At 33.4% G+C, this 14152-nt stretch overlaps 1 protein-coding gene across 12 annotated transcripts in view; it reads right to left on the bottom strand.

Moving 5' to 3' along the window:
• Positions 1 to 14152, bottom strand: part of LOC145279803 (extracellular sulfatase Sulf-1-like) — a 274221-nt gene that overhangs the window by 180693 nt on the left and 79376 nt on the right. For all 12 annotated transcript variants that reach the window (XR_013868456.1, XR_013868455.1, XR_013868458.1 and 9 more), the window contains exon 2: positions 8951 to 9006. The gene's annotated coding sequence lies outside the window, so the exon portion shown is untranslated. The remainder of the gene's footprint in view (positions 1 to 8950; positions 9007 to 14152) is intronic.

Below are 14152 nucleotides of genomic sequence, written 5' to 3'. Positions count from 1 at the left end.
TGAGTAATTTACTGTTATCCTCATCTTCATAGTTGTTTCACCAGGTTTCAGCTAACTCATCCTCTGGTCTTCTTCATGTAATTAATATAAATTGATATACAATACTATTCAGTATGAACGCAACAATGGAAGACCAGATAAGAACAAAAAATTTGGATTTATAAGACAAAAATCTAACCTCGATTGCCCTTCGTAGCCCATGGCACAGTGGAAAGAGGTGTTGAATCTCTACGATACCAGGTGAGTATTGTCTGAAGATAGCAGTTTTAATCCTACCTAAAGCAGACCAGATGTTTAGTTAGCTAAAATGTTGTGAGAACAATTATGGAAAGCAGTAATTATTGGGGAAATAGTTACAAGACTCAGCATTCCTATCCCATCACAGTTAAACACCTGAAGAAGGCCAGAGGAGGAGTTGGCCGAAACGTGATGAAACAAAAAGAACTATGAAGAGGAGAATAACAGCCTGCAAATAAATAAATGTGCTCCGATCTATTTTTAAACTGCAAGTGAAAAAGCATAATTCACTGTTCAATGAAGGAGGGATTAATGTTCTTCATTAACTCAGCATTTGTGAGGTAGAGAAGGGCCTTGATTGAACAATTAGATATTTCTGTACATCATATAAATCAGCATTAGCCTAGAAAAGGGGCCTCTTGATGTCTGAGAACATACTGAAGTAAAATGAAAGCAATATATGAGAATTTGAATACCTACAAGAACACTGTTGTTGAGTGTCTAAGGCAGTGGTTCCCAACCAGTGTGCCACAAAGTTATAGAAAGTTACAAATTGTTATTCTACATGTTTAGGAAATAAAATTGAAGACTATTCCCCCCCCCCCTCAATCAATGCTGAAGAATCCTTTCCTAAACTTATCAATCTTTACAATTTTGAGTTATGTGAAGTAGAATGATTAATAAGCGTTTCCAATGATTGCGGATTCAGATTCAAGCATGTAAAACTCATTAGATGCCTTTTGGATTTCTGTTATGGAAGAGTATCCAAATCTAAATTTAAATAAAAGCCATTAAAGTTTCACTGCAAGTCTGAACTTCGTAAACTAGGGTTTTCTTACCTGAACATCTATATATAAAAGCGAAAATGTATGTGTGTATGTATGTTCGCTTTTCCTCGATGTCCACGAAAGGCTTCTTTCAGAGAAGCGCTTGCTCGCTTCACAACTTCTTAAAACTTTTTATATCATCTATAAATTGTAATATCTCAGAATTACCCACGGAGCTCGCCTGTCTATTTAATTTTATTGACTTTCAAACGTTAATTATTCGACATTTCCCGCATCGGCACGCGTTACATTCAGTTTTCGGTATAAAAAAAAGCGAAACTATTCTAATCACAGGCCCAGGCGACAGATGCTGCAAGCAAAGACTAGCTATGACTAGCAAAGACCATATGTGGGGGTAACCCCACATATCTGAACTTGGTCAAGGTAGGGATCACCCTACGACCACAGTTACTATCCAGCTCCCATTTCCCACCTTCGGGAGCAGGATCCCCCTTTCCCTCCATCTCCACATTAAAAAACGGCCTTGTGCCTAATTTGCTCAGTGGGGAAGCAAATAAATACCAGGCCCAGACGCCAGCTTCGGCGGCCCCGGGCGATAAGATCAAAGTGTAGTATCTGTTCCGACAGATGCTGCAAGGAAAGACTAGCTATGACTAGCAAAGACCACATGTGGGGGTAACCCCACATATCTGAACTTGGTCAAGGTAGGGATCACCCTACGACCACAGTTACTATCCAGCTCCCATTTCCCACCTTCGGGAGCAGGATCCCCCTTTCCCTCCCTCCATCTCCACATTTAAAAACGGGCTTGTGCCTAATTTGCTCAGTGGGGAAGCAAATAAATACCAGGCCGAAAGCCAGTTGACAGCCCGAAAGCCCTCCGGGGCCCGGGCGACAAGATCAAAGTGTAGTATCTGCTCTGACAGATGCTGCAAAGCTATGACTAGCAAAGACCAGCTATGACTAACAAAGACCCTATGTGGGGGTAACCCCACATATCTGACCTTGGTCACTGAAGGGGCAACCCTTCATACCAACTGTTTCTAATTCAGCTCCCATTTCCCACCTCTCGGGAGCTGGTATCACCTTTCCCTCCCCCTATCTCCACATTAAAAAACTAATTTGCTTAGTGGGGAAGCAAATAAATATCACAGGCCGAAAGCCAGTTGACAGCCCGAAAGCCCTCCGGGGCCCGGGCGACAAGATCAAAGTGTAGTATCTGTTCCGACAGATGCTGCAAGCAAAGACCAGCACAGACCATATGTGGGGGTAACCCCACATATCTGACCTTGGTCAATGTAGGGATCACCCTACAGACCAACAGTTACTATCCAGCTCCCATTTCCCACCTCTCGGGAGCTGGTCCCCCCTTTCCCTCCCCCCATCTCCACATTAAAAAACGGCCTTGTGCCTAATTTGCTCAGTGGGGAAGCAAATAAATACAACAAGCCGAAAGCCAGTTTGTTCAATGACTAGCTTTCATTTCGCTCCTCCTAATAAACAGGGAGCGGCTTTTTAAAAACAAACAAACCGATTTATTCAAAACTGTCCCGCACAAAATAACTGCTGAATACCTATCGCCGTCACGTCAATCAAAAACGCGCACCTGTTTTTTTTTTTAAACACTTTACTATTTTCCAACTGCGCGTCGTCAACGCTTCGGGTTTTTTTTCACATACCCCGAAAAACACCCGGGCAACGCCGGGTACCCCTCGCTAGTTGAAAATAAAGAAAACGTGAAAGACTAAAAAACAAAAACAAAACCCCAAAAAACATTGCAGAGTATGTCCATTTCATATTAGTCCACAGCAGTAGAAAGCAATTGTCTCACTGACATTCCCCAATATTTTATACTAGGTACTGAATATCTGATATAACTTATTTACATGAATAATAAAAAAAAATGTCCTTTATATAATTTTTATTAAAGCTTTTATAAGTAGAATATATATTGTGTGATATAAGAGTGTCACAAAAATGTAAAGAATTCCATAGTGTGCAGTAAAAAATTTAAATAGTCTACTGGTTCTCAACCTTTTTTTTTTTATGGCAACACACTTTTTGGCTAAGGGTCTCTCTCTAAGTGTCCAAATAAGATTCTCTCAATATGGTTACTCCCCACATTGGCTTATACAAAGAATGGTACACTTTCTCCAAGTGTTGTTGCATCTAGTAACAGCACTAAGTTGGGTATTCTAACAGACTAGCTAGATTCCGGCAAAACTAAGAGACCTCAAGAAAGATATAACATACGTAACTGGTCAATAAGTGAGATGAAATTAATGTTCTGCACTCTTTTGCTAACTTAACGGTTGAGAGTTAAAGAACTTTTGTTAAACACTCTGGGTTTGTTTTGCTGTACACAGATTCGAAAAAGTTGTCACAAAACAAATATAGAACAAATAAATGTTATCAAAAGGCAAAATAAGTTACTTTTCTACCCAACTGGATATGTTTTTAGTGTTTATATTTAATGTAACATGTTTATTCAGCTCGAAAAACATACAGTGTTTACCGATGAATTGGAAAATTCAAAATGGCGGCCGACTCTCTCTCGGAGACGGTAACTTTGGGAAAGAGAGTTATAAATAAAAAAAAAAGTCAAAATACTGTTAAAAATGCCAGCCTATGTCACGGTAACATATATTGAGCAAGTTTCTAACAGTATTTTGTCTGTTTTTCTTTATCTAGAACTCATTTTCCCAAACTTACCGCTTCAAAGAGAGTCGGTTGCCATTTAAAGTTTTCCAATACATCGGTAAACACTATGTTTTGCGAGCTGACTAAACATGTTACATTAAATATAAACATATCCAGTTAGGTAGAAAAGTAACTTATCTTACCTTTGATAACATTTGTTATATATTTGCTTTGTGACAATTTTTTCGAATCTATGTGTACAGTAAAAAAAACCCAACACTAATATCTACATATCTCAGAGATCAAGTGTTAGCCCCAGGAAGGTGGCCCCTTGATTTCAGAAACTTTACACTGAATTAAAATGAAAAAAGATATAAAACAAATTTTATATAGTCCAGATATATTCATTTCAGAATCTGTGTCTAATTGAAGGATAAAAAGCTCAATATTAAAATAGAAAATACCGCTTGAATAATAACTTTTCTTCAAAAATTCAGTTTCATTTTAAATGAATTTCAGCATAATTTTTTTTTTTAATTTGATTTTAAAACGTGAAATATTCAAGCTTCATTCAATCCCAGGCAGCACCGGGTCTCCCTACTAGTAAGTATATATATCTATTGCTGAATAGATACCCAATAAGATAAAGAAAATAAATATATGGATATATAAATGTAATAAACTTCTAATGATTACATGATGTTAATTCTGTACTACTGGAAAAATAGTTAATGTATATTCTGACGAAGTGTATCGGTAAATATATAAAACTATTCTAAATTTTAAATTATTTTAGTTAATAAATCATCTAATTGTTAAGCGATAAATTGAATTTAAAATAGATAGAGGGGACGCAACTCTAGGCAAATTTAGTTAGCTGTTAATTTATCGTTTGAAAGGGAAAATATTGAATTTACCAGAGGCTAACCATGAATTAGTAAATTAATTTACGTCTGCTTGGAACTAATTAACTAAAACAAACTTAATATTAGCACGATAAGTAATCATGTCCACTTCAATCTTAAAACCTTTTTATTTGTTAATGATACTTGTACAATTTAATTAAGACATTAAACAATGAAAACATTGGGTGGGGGGAAGGTTATATTGTACATACCCGTTATGGAATGAAGTTCCCAGAAAAAAAAAAAATTCACTTAAGTATTTTTTTTTTTTTTTACAGTGAAAAATCAATTTTAATGAGATCGATCGTCCGCTATTTTGTTTATTTCGTGCACAAGCAGGTGGGGGTGCTTTTAAATGAAAAAAAGTGATTAACAAAGGACAAAATGAAAAAGGGATAAAAAAAAGGACAAACTGTAAAATAAGTGAAAATATTTATGGAGATTTTTTCTGCCCTTTTTTCCAAATAATCTTGTCAAATTTTGACAAACTAAGCGGTGATGGAATTATCTTCCTTTGTACACCTTCCTGCTCATCTGCAAAATAAACAAGATGGCAGGATACTATCGATCTCATTAAAATTTGATTTTCCTCTGTAAAAAAAATACTTGATCCATTTAAGTTTTTTTTTGTTTTTTTTGTTTTTTTCTCGGAGAACTTCATTCTATAACCTGTACATACAATAAAACTTTTTTCCATATATCCATTTTTAAATGTCTTGATTAAACTGTACAAGTACTTTTTTAATTATTAAATTAGTGCTCAGTGATTCTGTGAGTTCGTTTACTTTGAGGGTTACGAAATTGAGTAAAAATCATAAACTTAGTTTTGTATTTGCTCAATTAAGCCTTCTGATTGATAAATTTAGTCCGATTAAGAATAAACCTTTTAATAACATTTTATGAATAATATACCCTTAATCTTAAATAATTTTCTGCCTTTAATTTTTAAAACAAAAATTTGTAAGCTCGGCTATAATTGTATGACACTTTAATTATATCCTCGTGGGCTTCAAATTAATTCAGCTTTCTCTTCAGAACGGTTACAGTATATTTGTAATATTTTTTTTTTTTTTAATGAAAACTATGACTTAAAAATGTCCATTTCTTTTCAACAACTTTGATCCTCTTTAACCAAAGAAAATAAAAATCTACAACTGTTTGGCTTTTTCCAAAGGAACATAAATTGTCTCTGATGAGCTGTTTGTTTTTCCACCATTCAATGAAACATGTGTAAGACAATAAGAGATCATGAAAGTTAAAATAAATGTATAGTTGGATTTGAAATGTTCACTACTGATATATATGCTCCGAAAGTGTAAAGGCGTTTTCATCGAGCTTAATTGTGTAAGTAATAATAAATATATATATATATATATATATATATATTTATTTATTATATAAAATAATGACATTTTTGGTCCCTAAATATTTAACCTATAGAAAACTAAAGGAGCCATTCCTCTGCAAATATTTTGCAATCCCTATTCGAAGTTAATAATGCAGCATCTTGAGATAAAGATATACACATTTGATCTCCATTCAAAAAAATATAATTTTAGTCCTCCCACAAAACTCTAAATTGCTTCTTTTTTTTTTTTCCTTTTTTTAAGTACTAAACTACACGAAGAACTTACAAATTATAGAATACCCTCTTAATTCTTAGTTCATCAGAATGGGGGAATGGCACCTTGACTTACTGTTTGAACTAGTCGTTCTATTTCCGAACACGATTCTCTTTTACTTTCGTTCACATTTACAGTTTTGTTGACCGTTTGGTGAGAGTAGTATTATTATTATTAGCATTTCTATTGTTATTACCGTCGTTAATGTCTGTTTTTGTTATTATCTTATTTGTTGTAGCAGTAGTAGTGATTGCAACAATGACTACCATCAAAGAAAAAAAAAAAAAAAAAAAAAAAAAAAAAAAAAAAAACGCTGGAAGCCATGTATGTGGTTTTCGGCTTAAAAGTATTTCTATAAAAAAAAGTACTTACACACATGCACGCACACACAAAATAAATTAAAATACATACGCTATCATTTGAACAAGTTTTGACAATATTTTAGATCATATCCGTGTGCATGGTGTTTTAATTTTTTTTCCATATAGTTATAGTTTTTCTGCCTATTTGGTACATTGTTATTGTTATTAGTTTAGACATTATTTTATTGTATTTGTTCACATTTTTTATACACAGTTATACTTTTTCCATCTATTAGGTACGTTATTAATTACTAGCCTGAGTGCCCGGCGTTGCCCAGGTGTTTGGAGGTGTATGTTGAGCAAAAAAAAAAAAAAAAAAAAAAAAAAAGTGGTAATAGGCTTGAACACGTACCGCGAAGGAGGAAAAGAACGTGAAAATTAAAAAAAATGACGCGTTAGCTGTTGCACCCATCGCCAAACCAGAAGTGGTGAAGGTTTAAAATCAAGGCTAGTCAATCGAAAAGAGGATGAATTTCGAAAATATCGGCGAAAAAAGAGATCCCCTCCTTGAAAAATGCCCATTTGAGGGTGAAGGAATTAATGTTTTTAGCCAATTTTTTAATATTTGTCGTCGAAGGGTCAAGGTTCAAAACAATACTGATCGTGAAAATCCATCATCTCTGTCGAAAGTTTCAGGCAGACATACAAACATACATAGATACATACATTTAAACAGACAGGTGAAATTTATATTATAAATCTAAAATAATTTTGGCAATATTTTAGATCATGTTAGTGTACGTTTGCTTGTTCAATTTTTTTTCTGTATTTCATTTACACTTTCTTTGAATATTCAATAAATTGTTATTAATAGAAGTACTATTGTTATTTATTGTAATTATTGTTATTCTTATTAATATTATTAGTGGTAGTAGTAGTAGTAGTATTTTACTGTCCCCTGACATGAAGTGACAGTAACCACCTTAAAAGAGCAATGGCCAGCATTGATGATGGTGCCCGACATTTGAAGACATGCGATTTGTAATGGCAGTAACCACAGTTGATTTCATTTCAAAGCAGTCCAATGGGGCCCAACACTAGTCATGACCAAAGAAACTGATGCACGCTAATAAACAAATAAGCGTCTCAATTTATTTTCGGAGCAGTCCAATAGAAGCCAATATTAGTCATGGCTGCCAGTGACAGTTGTAAATACAGCCATTGATTGTCCACCAGTACATACCATTAAACACAAGTAACCACCTCAATACAGGACTAATTGCCAGTGACCATCAGTCCCTGCCACAGGCATCTAGCAACAGCCAGTGAATGCCAGTGCCTGATAGTTGAAGACAGACGATTTCAGTTATGAGCATCCAAATGGAGGCCGACACCAGTGCTGGCAATCACAGCTAAAGACTTCTGCTACCTGCCACTGCTGGAGTGTGGAAGCCAAATGATTTTATTTCATTTAGTGGCTTCCACTAACAACTGTATTTTGTTTTAGGATGAGGAGGGGGCTTTACCAAATCTGTTCTGGCTTTGTGTCATCTACCGGGCAACGCCAGTACACGGGTCCTGCTAGTATTATATAAAACCTACTGTTGATGAATGAAGTCGAATTTTGCCATATATATATATATATATATATATATACACACACACACACGTTTATCTTATTTTTCTTTTTTCAGTACTTTTGATTCTAATTTGTATTCGTTTTTTTCTCTGTCATTTTGGTTTCTTTTCTGTCTTAATTGAACTCTTTGCATCTTATATTCCTTTATACATAAATTCTTTAATTTCCTCCTATTTCTGACTAACTTCTACTTGGGTTTCTCACTATGGTCTTCACCCCCCCCCCCACACATTTTTGTCAACTACTACTCCTCCTACAACCCGATTGGCCTTTCTACTCTGGTATCCTTTCAACCAAATGCCCCCCCCCCATCACCATACTTCACCTCCCTGTCATCCCATTTAATACATACTAACACTGTAAGTTTATCACTTAAGTCAGCTACAAACCAGATTAGTTGGCTCATCTAATGAGGCCAGCAGTGGGTAGAAATAAATTTATGAGATTGGACTAAATTTGTGTTGGATTTTTCCTTTTACCCTTATGCATGCTCTACTCTGCATTGAGCTCTCAAACCAGAGATTTCCTACAGCAACTACGCAATCTTTTTGGAAAACACACACATATAGGGTGAAAATATAAAAAATGTATATATTTTTTAAAAGATGCATATTTCTTATAAGAAACATTATGAATAGTAAGCTAAATAAATATATCACCTTCATATACTGCAAATTATCACAAAAAGTTAATCTGCAATCGTGATTTGTTTTCTTGTTGATAAATAGGCGAATATTTTTCATTTACTTTTTTTTCCATAAACGTTTTACGCGTTTCATTGCATATATAGATAAGTAAAGATTCTCTTGTAACTTACCTTAAAATTGAAAAATCTTTCTATGTAATCCGATTATTCTGCATATTCACAAAAATCTGACAAAGAAAAATAAAATAAATAAATAAAAAAAATAAAAAAGAATTTTTTTTTTTTTTTTAAATTACATTTTCACCCCAAACAAGGCACATTGCCACTTTGATGTAGTGGGATACTATCAGGGACATAAGCTACAGAGGTATTATGTGGGGAGTTGGGCAGCAAGATGTCGGTTCACGGTACACTTGAACTTCTGCATGTCAGTACAGTTAGGGAAGCAGGGAATTCCAAAGTCCAGCGGTTCTGGGGAAGAAACTACTGGAGTAGAAGGCTCTCTTACATCTAGGGATCTCAACTGAAGGGGTGGGATCTTGCCGCTTGTCGGGGGTATTTATGTCGAGGGGGTACAAGTGCTTGCAATTCGGAGCATTCACATAGCATAGTTTATAAAAACTTTTAGTAAGGCACATTCATGATTAATAACATTTTTATATATTTTGAGCTTTAGAAAACATTTAAGCAATTTTATTCTCCAAATAATATGGCTGTACCGAAGGATAAAACTGCAAGAACAATGCACCCATTCAACCTGTTTATCTACCAATTAAAATTCTATTCCAATGCAGGCGACCAACGGATCCTCTCAAAACAGAAAATGATTAGTTAATATTTTATTGGCATAAAAATGTCAACCAATCAAAGTCATGTCACAAACACCAAGAAAAAATGTTTTCTTGTAAACCAGCATCGGCAAATTTGTAGTTTTTCATATCCAAAATGATGCCCGATTGTGACGTCAATAGTCTGCTATTTTATATATATATATATATATATATATAATCATCGACATACAGTCCTGTTTCGTTGTATCACAACTCATCAGTGCCGCTAGACTAGCATCTCTCCCAAGCCAAGGATTGAACCTAGAACCGTCGTGTTGACAGTCGGCAGTTCTCCCACTCGGCCATGGAATCGACGCCCGTAAATAACTCGTCGGAATGTCTATTTAAATATAAATATATATATTATATACTAGCAGTTTAGCCCAGATTTTCTAAGGCCCTATGCACTGTTCATAACTTTATGAGCATATATATATATATAATAAAAAGTTTGACTCATGTCCAAGTAATCTACATTTAAAATTTCAAGTGTTTAGACCCAAAATTCGTGGAGGAGTTTGGTAGAATCTGCAAAGGTCAACTCTTTCAACTTTCACCTCTTGGCAGCCAAAATTTACATAAAAAACTGATTAAAAAGCTTGCTGCATGTCTGAATACCCTTTATGTAAAATTCCAAATGTTTAGACCCAAAAACTGTCTGAATAGTTTGCAAGAGACCGCAAAGGTAAAATCTTGAACTTTGCCCCTTGGCAGCAAAATTTTCGGCCAAAAACGGATTTAAAAGCTTGCTCTATGTCTGAATACACTTTATGTAAAATTTCAAATGTTTAGACCAAAAATTGGCCGAGTAATTTAGTAGAGACCGCAGAGGTCAAAATTTAAAAACTTTGACCCCAATTTTGACCCCATAACATTTGTTTTGGGCTCAAATCAAATTAAAAAGGTTGATCCATGTCCAAGTAACTTACATCTAAAATTTCAAGTGTTTAGACCCAAAATTGGCAGAGGAGTTTGGTAGAGTTTTCAAAGGTCAAATTGTTGAACTTTGACAAATTTCTGACTGGAAACCGATTAAAAAGATTTTCCCAACTTTTATGTCAATCTCGAGTATGTAGACTAAAAACTGACAGAAAAATACTGATTTTATTTTCACTATTTGAAAATAAAAATATTCTTTACAAGTTATTTTTAGAAACGGATCCAAAATATAATGCAATGTAATCCTTAAAATAGACGATTAATTGACATCAATTATCCATCATTTTAGGTGAAAAACTACAAATTTACAAAACCTAACAAGCTTTCTGCTTACACAAACAGGTAGATGAATATTACAAAGAATAAAGTTTTTTTTTGTTTTTTTTTTTTTTATTTTTTTTTTTTAAATTTATTTTTAACTACTTTTGTATATTAATTGGGGGAAAAATAACTAGGATCAGGTGTTTAACAAGATTTTCAGTTTGATGATGCATAGCAATATGAATGGATTCAAAACAATGGAAAGAGCACAATTTGATTATTTAGGTATTTTTTGACAAATAACTTTAAAACGACTATCTTGTAGTAATAGAAAGAAATAAGAAAATGTCTCAAACTGTAAAGTTTAAAAAGAAAAAGTAAATAAAATGTATAAACCTGCATAGAAAACAGAAAAAGAAAACGGCTAATCATGGAAATAGTTTTGTGTTCCCTAACCCTTATTCATCAGGCAGACTTGTGCGACATTGTATATTTACCTTGTATCTACAATACAAGAACTAGGTCATTTACATGCGCTCCAAAAATTCAAAATCAATTTTATGTACGATCATTTCAGAGATGATATAGTTGTTTTTTTTTTTATTGATATCAGATTTCTCCAGCACAGAAATTTATACCAAGTTCTAAAAGTTAAAAGATAGCATCATGATACGTGTGAAAACATTAAAATCGAAAGGTAAAGTTTTACACTAAGTTAATTACAACTTAATTAGAATTAGATTCAAAGCAATTATATCAAACACTGGTAAAGAGACATGACGTTGTTTGGGATTGAATGAGAATCAATAAAAGTTTCACCCGTCCATATGTTATTGTCATCGAAATCGGTGAAATCGCCCATTTTTCAATCAAATTGCCTACTCTAGTTGAGGACCCACAGTGGTTCACCGACAGTAGGCTTCACATGCCTCCCCACAGTGACAATCCATACTAAATTAGAGTTTACACTGCACTGTAGAGAATCTATGGTTGATTTCATAAAATTATTTTTATATAATGGCTTGAATTAAAGTTTAAAATGCAAAAGTTAAGCATCATAGTTCAATTGTGCTCCAAGCAGAAACATTCATTTTGACCAGACCCCAGTCATAAAAAAAAAAAAAAAAAAAAAAAAAAAAAAAAAAAAAAAAAAAAAAAAACTACCGTTGATTTTATATGCCGGGCCTTTCTGCTAATGCGGTAATAAAATTTCTCCAATGTACTTGTTATGTTAGGCTGTATAAGGCGTTAACTTTAATCAAAATCTCCTGTTCCCTTTTTAATTAATTTTTTTTTCGATTATTGATACTCGTATACAAAACCTATTTAAGAACATTGTCAGGCACAAAGTATCTTTGTGTGAAATTTTTTAAAAATTGGCCCAGCCGTTTCGCAGTACATAGGGATCTCTCTTTAACATACAAAGTATCTTTACTATTATGTAAAAGGAAAAGAGAAATGCAACACGGCACAATAATGAAAAATAAAATTGTTACAGATACACATAAAACATAACATTAATAATTAACTAGCGGGACCATTGGAAATTCCACAGGGGACTGATTCATATGTAATATATTGATGTTGGCATTCCGTAGATGTTCAGTGTAAATGGAGACACTGATATTATTGTACCTATTTACAATGCCTCCCCACGGGATAGAGTTAGACACCAGGGTCGTTTTTTTAACGTGAAGAAAAGGTACAAAAATAAAAAAAAATTGTCTCAGTCGTAAAGGACTGATCCTCCACCGAAAGAGAAGAAATGGAAGTGCAGCATCTGAAGAACAGGTACTACACTTTGATCTTGGCCAAAAGGATTGTAGCTTTTTTTGTTAAAAAGCTGCAAAAGTATTTATCTAAGCTAGCACGAACGCCCGGCAAAGCTCGGCCGTAAAGTAAGTACCCTTAAATATATTTTAATTCTTGCAGATTTCGTATATATTATATCGATTTTTATATATTATCAAGTTGCAATTTCAAAAAAATATTCATATGAGTTGGGTGTATTAGCTTGAATCGAAACCGAAATAAAAACTTGTGAAAAAATATGTATGTGTGTGTGCACACATATATATGTGCTCGGGAAAACTCGTCTCGGGAAAACTGGTCCCCTTTCGCTAGATAGGAAAACTGGTCCCTTATTGAATAAATATCGATTGAAAACACATTTTATGATCATTCTTGAAGGAGATATTTTTTTAAAATAGACTATAGCCCCCCCCTAATATTTTTTAAAAATATTTTTACTTGTTTAATTTTTTTTTTTTTTTTTTTTTTTTAAATAAAATCGATTTTCTAAGTGTCCGTTTTCTACCTAACTGGCTAAGTTCTTAGTGGTTTCACTTACATTAAAGCGTTTATTATATTCATACAAAGTTAATTACAATTTTTTTTTGTTCTTATTTTAACGATGTTTTTTGGAGTTATAAAAACAATAATTAAAAACAAAACCACAAAATTTAAAAATAGGCAGCGATTCGATTTTTCGTTGCTTTTTGTTTTGTTTTTTTAATTATGATAGTTTTTTTGTTGCTATGTTTTTGTTTTCTGTCATACAAAATGCACTCATGCGTTATTTAAAATTATAATTTTATCAATTATCAACATTTATTGTCGTCCTGTCAAATTTTGCAAAAATTAACTAATAAATTAAAAACGAAGTATTTTTTTGGCGCGAGGGATGCCATGTGCTAACAATCTCTCGTTAACTAATTTTTAATTTTTTTAAATTTTTACTTAAATTCTAAAAATCAATCATTAAGAGAAAAAGTAATCACTAAATAAATTTATTAATCAATTTTCGGGTTTGTATTACTGTACACAGATTCGAAAAAGTTGTCAAAAAACAAATATATAACAAATAAATGTTATCAAAGGCAAGATAAATTACTTTTCTACCAAACTGGATATAATTTTCGTGTTTTCATTCAATTTAACATGTTTATTCAGCTCAAAAAGCATACAGTGTTTACCGATGTATTGGAAAATTCAAAATGGCGGCCGACTCTCTCTTTAACATGGTAAGTTCGGGAAAAGGTGTTATAAATAATAAACTAGAGAAAATGCTATTAAAAAACCACCGAATATATGTCAAGTTATGTCACGGTAACATATATTGAGCCAATTTCTAACAGTATTTTGTCTAGTTTATTATTTATTACACCTTTTTCCGAACTTACCGTGTTAAAGAGAGAGTCGGCCGCCATTTAAAATTTTCCAATACATCGGTAAACACTGTATGCTTTTCGAGCTCAATAAACATGTTAAATTGAATAAAAACACGAAAATTATATCCAGTTTGGTAGAAAAGTAATCTATCTTGCCTTTGATAACATTTATT

The sequence above is a fragment of the Euprymna scolopes genome, chromosome 7, assembly GCF_053919585.1.
Source record: "Euprymna scolopes isolate OS-2025 chromosome 7, ASM5391958v1, whole genome shotgun sequence".
NCBI classification, from domain to species: Eukaryota; Metazoa; Mollusca; class Cephalopoda; order Sepiida; family Sepiolidae; genus Euprymna; species Euprymna scolopes.
The sequence above is the reverse complement of the archived record's forward strand: the minus strand, read 5'-3'. Positions and strand labels throughout refer to the sequence as shown.